The following is a 6,634-nucleotide window of genomic DNA, read 5'->3' on the forward strand; positions in this document are numbered from 1 at the left end:
CCGAACCCCGTCGCACGCTCTGACATCCAGCAAAAGAATCCTCACATCCCGGAAAGATTTCCGGCCGTGACAGACATGTCACAAAACAACGGCATTAAAAACACGCCGCACCAAATACACGTTCTCTTCCCTCAAAGATTCCAAGCAAAAGCACAGTTTTAACGTTCACATCCTGTGCGCCGGTGTCACAAGATTAACCCATTCAACTCGAGGGGTGTCAGGCAGCCCCACTTTCTTTAGTTAGTGCCTAACGTCACCTTCAACTATTCAACTTTACATCGCGGCGGAGGGAAAAAGGGAGATGGAACAAAGCCACCTGTCAATTGTTTCTTGTTCACAAAAACATTAATCACAAAATTTACTCCAGAGGCTTGTACTAAAAAAGCAATCGTTTTACCTATGCAAATTTTAGAATCGGCTATTCCGCGAGACCAATTCAATAGAAATGAAACTCAGTCTCGGAAACCTTAATGGATCCCCGATAGTATAGAGGTACCACGAGTTCACACGGATGCACAAGAGTGCATGTGTACCGTAACTCGTTCCCAAGCTCACATTTGAAAGAACAAAATAGAATGAACTTTTTTCACAGGCTTAATTGTGAGCATGTCAATGAAAACAAATACTGTCAACGCTATCACCATTGTCTCAACATTGAAATCCAACATTGTTCCAACATTGAAATCCAACATTGATCCAACATTGAAATCCAACATTGAAATCCAACATTGATCCATCATTGAAATCCAACATTGTTCCAACATTGAATTCCAACATTGTTCCAACATTGAAATCCAAAATTGTTCCAACATTCTTCTTCTTCTTCTTCTTTTCGATCGCCGATCACACTTGGAGTCCAGATCTTGAGATATAATTAGTGGTCCTCTGCAGCGCAGCCACTGGCCCGTACAGCTTGTTGTGCAGGGACTCCGGCATTGGCCAGACTTCCTCTCTCAGCACCTGGTGGTTCCTGCAGTCTCGTAGGATGTGGGCCGTGTCCTGCTCTGCTTCCCCACAAGAACACATGGGGGAGGGCACAACATGCAGCTTCTTGTGGAGATGCTGGTTAAGTCTGTTGTGTCCCGTTCTCAGGCGGAAGATGACCACCTGCTGTGGTCTGGATAGCAGGTGGTAGCTGTCCTGTGGCTGGGGCGTCCTGTGCAGAGACTTAATGATGGTCTTCATCTCTGTCAGGCTCACAGGGTTGTTCTCTTGCTCATCTTCTGCACCCAGCTTTGCCATCCTGTCCGCCTCTTCGTTTCCTTGTACACCACAGTGGGAGGGGATTCATTGCAGTACTGTCCTCAGGCTCTTGATGTTGTGTAGAGCGTGTTCCAGCTGAGGCAGTTTGCTACTGGTCATTGCTTGTAGTACTGACAGAGCGTCAGTCAGGAAGACCACCTGGTTGTCATGGTTGACTCTGTCGTTGATGGTATATGCTGCATGGATCAGTGCCTGTACCTCAGCTCTGTAGTTTGTACAGTGGAGGCCTGTTGGTATAGCCTCTGCTTGCCTCTCTCCACTGGGGTACTGGACATACACCCCCGCTCCTCCATTTTTGACGGCCTCTGTGGCTGACCCATCAGTATACACCCGTATCCATGCTTCTTGGGGGTACCTTTCTTCAAGCATGGCAAGAGTTAGGGCTTTTTTCGTCACATTGCTCTGCTCGTCCTTTGTTGTGAGGTAGGGGACATTGGTCTGTATGTCCAGGTTTCCTTGTCTGTCTTCCCAGGGTGGGGCGTCAAGGGAGAAAGATGGTGGCTCCACTAGCTCTGGCATCTCTGTCTGATGTTTCTTCTGCAAAGCCCTTGGCTCAAGAGCGAAGCTTGATCTTTTCAGCCTGCCTGAGGACATCTTCTTGAGTCTGTCACTCATTGGATGGTCATGAGTGCACTGGTACTTGGTGGCTTGTACCATTGTTTTGCAGTCTCGCCTTTTGCTCAGTAGAGGAATGCCAGTCACCTGTTCCATCTTCTGTATGGGTGTTGATTTCATTGCGCCCGTGATGATTCTCAGCGCTTGGTTCTGTACTTTGTCTAGGGCCTGCTGGTGTGTCTTGGCTGCTGTTGCCCAAGAGCTTGATCCGTACTCAAGGTGCGGTCGTACAGTCCCCTGGTAGACTGATTTCAAGATCTTCTCGTTTGCACCCCATTGTGATCCTGCCAGCTTCCGCATGATGTTTAGTTTTCTCCTGGCCTTTCCTTCTGCATTCATGATGTGTTGTTTCCAGGTCATGCGCTTGTCATAGGTGACCCCCAGGTATGTTTGCTGGTCTTCAAATTTCAGGGGTGTGTCACCCAAGGTCAGTTTGCCAGGTGTCGCTTTGGCAGAGAGTGTGAAGAGAGTGGCAGTGGTCTTCTCCCTGTTGATGGTCACACACCAGTCTTCCGCCCACGCTGCAACCTTTTCTAGGGCAAGTTGCATCCTGTAGGTTGCTGTGGTTGCATACTCTTCCGAGCACCAGAGAACAAGGTCATCAGCATACAGTGCCGCTTGGACTCTCTTGGGCAACTCTGGTACCAGGTCGTTAATGAAGAGTATGAATAGCGTGGGGGAGAGTACTCCTCCCTGTGGAACTCCTTGGCGTAGTAGCACCTTTCGGCCACAGTGACCGTCCACCAGCACTCTGGCCTTTCGGTTGTGCAGGTACGACTTGGTCCACTGGTACATGTTGCCTTTGACGCCGGAACGTAGGAGCTTCACAAGGAGTCCATCTTTCCAGACCTTGTCGAAGGCCTTCTGCAGGTCAATGAAAGTGGCCAGGGTGACCTTCTGGGCCTGGTAAGCATCCTCTATGACCTGGCTAAGGTGTGTTGTCTGGTCCTCCGTACTTCTGTGCTGTCGGAAGCCGGCTTGTTCTGGGACGATGATGCTTTCTGATTCCAGGTACAGCTGCAGGCGCTGGTTGACAATGCGCTCCATGGTTTTGCATACGCAGCTTGTCAGGCTGATGGGTCGGTAGCTCAGGGTTTTGGTCTTGTTTTTCCCTTTCTTTAAAACTGGGATCATCCTGGCTTCCTTCCAGCATTGAGGTACATGTCCCTGTCTCCAGCTGAGGTTGAAGATGCCCAGTAGTTTCTGGAGGGCCGAGTTGCCTATGTGTTGCAACATCTCATTCGTAATGTTGTCTGGACCTGGAGACTTCTTCTTTTTGAGCTTCTTGATGGCATTCTTCAGCTCGGCCATGGTGATGTTTTGTTGCATGGCATCCTGGACGTTTCTTTCTGTTCTTTCTCTAATTTCTGTTCTGACTTCCTTTTGTAGAGGCAGGGGTATGGTGGTGTCGCTTTCTCCCCGATATGCTTGGGCGAAAGCATTGGCAGCGGCTTTTCCAGTGAGTGTTCTTCCTTCCTCCTCCAGGGTGATCTTCTGTCCCTTGTTGCCCTCTTCATTCAGTGCTCTTGTAAGTTTCCAGAGCTTTGTTGTGTCTTTTTCCATATTCAGCCCTGCCGTCTTTTCTCTCCAGCCTCTTCTCTTGCACTCTAGCTTTGTCTTCAGATGTTTTGCTTTGCTTTCTTGGAGTTTGATGTTGTTCTCCTGGCTAGGGTTCGTCTCTGCCTCTTCTCTCATTCTTGTGAGTGCATCGTGCGTCTTCTGCAGCTCATCGGACCAGTATGGGATGTAGTCCTTCCTCACTCCACGTGGGATGCTGTCCTTGGCTGCCTGGATTATGCTAGCATTGAATTCCTTTATCACGTTGTTGATGTTTCTCCCCTCTGTTTCTATGGCTCTGGTCAGCTCATTTGTTCGTATGTTGAACAGTCCCCACTTTGCCTTTTTGTAGTTCCATCTCGGGTGTTGTGGATGCTCAGATGCTGAGTCTCTACTGATGGTAAGGAGAACTGGGCGATGGTCGCTTCCACCCAGCTGTTCATCCACTTTTCTTGAGATGTTTTTGTGGATGTCATCCGTGCACAATGCCAGGTCTGGTGTTGTTGTTGAGTGCCAGCGGCGCGAGTAGAAGGTAGATGGATCTCTGGGGTCGTTGACAAGGATCAGGTGGTTGTCGTCCTGCCAAGATTCAATGTCTTCTCCTCGCCTGTCTAGTGTTTTATATCAATCAATCAATCAATCAATGAAGCTTATATCGCGCATATTCCGTGGGTACAGTTCTAGGCGCTCTGCAGTGATGCCGTGTGAGATGAAATTTTATACGGCCAGTAGATTGCAGCCATGTCGGCGCATATTTACCTTTCACGGCCTTATTCCAAGTCACACGGGTATGGTAGACAATTATTAACTGTGCCTAAGCAATTTTGCCAGGAAAGACCCTTTTGTCAATCGTGGGATCTTTAACGTGCACACCCAATGTAGTATACACGGGGGGTGGTTCGGACACCGAAGAGAGTCTGCACACAAAGTTGACTCTGTGAAATAAATTTCCGCCGAACCTGGGATCGAACTCGCGCTGACAGCGGCCAACTGAATACAAATCCAGCGCGCTACCAACTGAGCTATATCCCCAACTCTGGGACTGGCTGTTAAAGTCTCCAGCGATGAGGAAGCCGCTGTCAGGTACCTGGATTGTGTCAAGCGACAGCATCTTGTCGTTGGGGCAGTAGTAGTTGACGATGTTCATCTTGCTGTCATTGGTCGTTATCTTGACTTCTATGTACTCTGCTTCTTCCATGTATCTGTTGGTTTCACTGGCATTTATGTTGTTCCTGACCAGAGTCATCACTCCTCCTTTCTTCCTCCCTTGTCGGTCACTCCTGAACACCTGGTACCCTCGGATCTTAAAGGGCTTCCCTTCTTGCAGGTGTGTTTCCTGAATGCAGCAGATGTTGATGCTGTTTTCATAGAGGAAGTGCTCTAATTCTTCCTTCTTATTGGATACCCCCTCTGCATTCCAATGCATGATGTTAATAGTGGGGTTGTCCTTGGCTCTGCTGTTTTTCCGGCCAGTCGCTTTCCTTTCTCGTCCCCTGGCTCCACAAGACGAGATGAAGGGACCTCCAGTAGCTGAGGGTGGACTCCTTTGAGGCGCGGAGCCCGGCGCTGCACCTGCCTGGTGGATCCTCACAGGGCGAGCACCATTACTGTCAATTCTGTTTCCAAGTGTCATAATGGCAGTTGATGCGTAGTGTTGTGGTTTGTTGGAGTGCGCCGTGCGGCCCAACACATACGTCTTCAGCACTCGAGGTTTCTGTCAGGGTTACCTCACCCTTAGCTCATGGCCCAAGGACCTGCCCTGTGAGCACAAGGTTGGTCCATATTAGTCTGGCCTCTACCCGTCGGCCTGTCCAGCTTGGGAAGCCCTGCCAGGAGTTTACACTCCCGCTGGCATAGCTCTTAGCGGGTCACCGAGACACGCAAACCACCACACCACGTTAAGGAATGGGCCATGTGGTGGGTTCCAACATTGAAATCCAACATTGATCCAACATTGAAATCCAACATTGATCCAACATTGAAATCCAACATTGCTTCAATATTGCAACAATTTGCACTTCCAATGTTGATCCAATATTGACTTTCAATATTGAGCCACTATGACCGGCAATGTTGCCTCAATATTGGGGCAATGTTGATGTGCTGACTGGGCATCTTCCCTTTTTAACATGTCTGATACATCTGCAAAAAAAGTCATTTTCTCTCTAGACTCGTTTGGTGCATAAACATTTGCGATAATCAAACTTTGGTTATCACTACGAATCTTCACTGCAAGAATGCGCTTCGTTTCACACACGATCTTTACATGATCACAAACAAACCCTTGTTTTTAATAATATAACCTGTCCCGTGCTATGCACGGTACTTTCGCTGTAAAACAGATCACCATCCCACTCTCTCCTCCATTCTTCACTGACATCTTTAGTAATATGCGACTCTTGCAAACAAATGACATCATACTTTTTGCTTCTGAAAAACGTAAACAAACTTTTCCTTTTTCTTTTGGTTCTTAACCCTCGAGTATTCAGCGAGAACAATTTCATGTTACAAGCCATTGTCAGTGTCCAGTATCAAGTTCTTGTTACACAGCACGTGCGCTAGTTGGCACTCGCATCAAGCCGTGCGTGTTTCTCCACGCCTTCTGTTGTTGGGGATATCCCCTCTGTCTCTTGGCGTGTCCGCTTGGGGGTATTTGACCGAGTGCGAGAGTTTCTTGCCGTTCCTTTCCTTTGTTAATTGTCTACCTCTTTCTACGAGCGCTGATTTTCCCTGCTTCTGTTTTGGTTTGTGTTTTGCAGAGGAGTGTATGTTTGTGTTTTTGCTTTGAGGTTGCCTATTTGTCTGACTTGAGTTGCGCAGCCCTTGTGAGGGGGTGTCGTCTGTGGAAGCTTGGAATTCTTTGCTGACGTCAGTTGTCTGGGTTGTCTGGGTGTCTTCTCATTCGTCCTCTTCGGTCTCTCCATCACCACTTGCGTCATCGGCATGGGAGCCCTGCACGGGGCCGCTCTGTCCACCCTCATTGGTTGGTTCGGTGGGCGCGCTGATGGGATCCCACACTGACGTGGGATGTGGGCGTTCACATGCTGGGTCGCCCTGCTTGTGGCCGCTGCCCTTGCACGCCCTACACGTGATAGGGTTGACACATGTCCAAACTCGGTGGCCTGGCTGGAGGCAGCGGGAGCACTGGGGAATCCCCTTTTCTGTTTTGGGTTGCTCTTTGTGGAAGAGCCTTGCTTGG

The sequence above is a fragment of the Littorina saxatilis genome, linkage group LG8 (assembly GCF_037325665.1).
Source record: "Littorina saxatilis isolate snail1 linkage group LG8, US_GU_Lsax_2.0, whole genome shotgun sequence".
Taxonomy (NCBI): Eukaryota; Metazoa; Mollusca; class Gastropoda; order Littorinimorpha; family Littorinidae; genus Littorina; species Littorina saxatilis.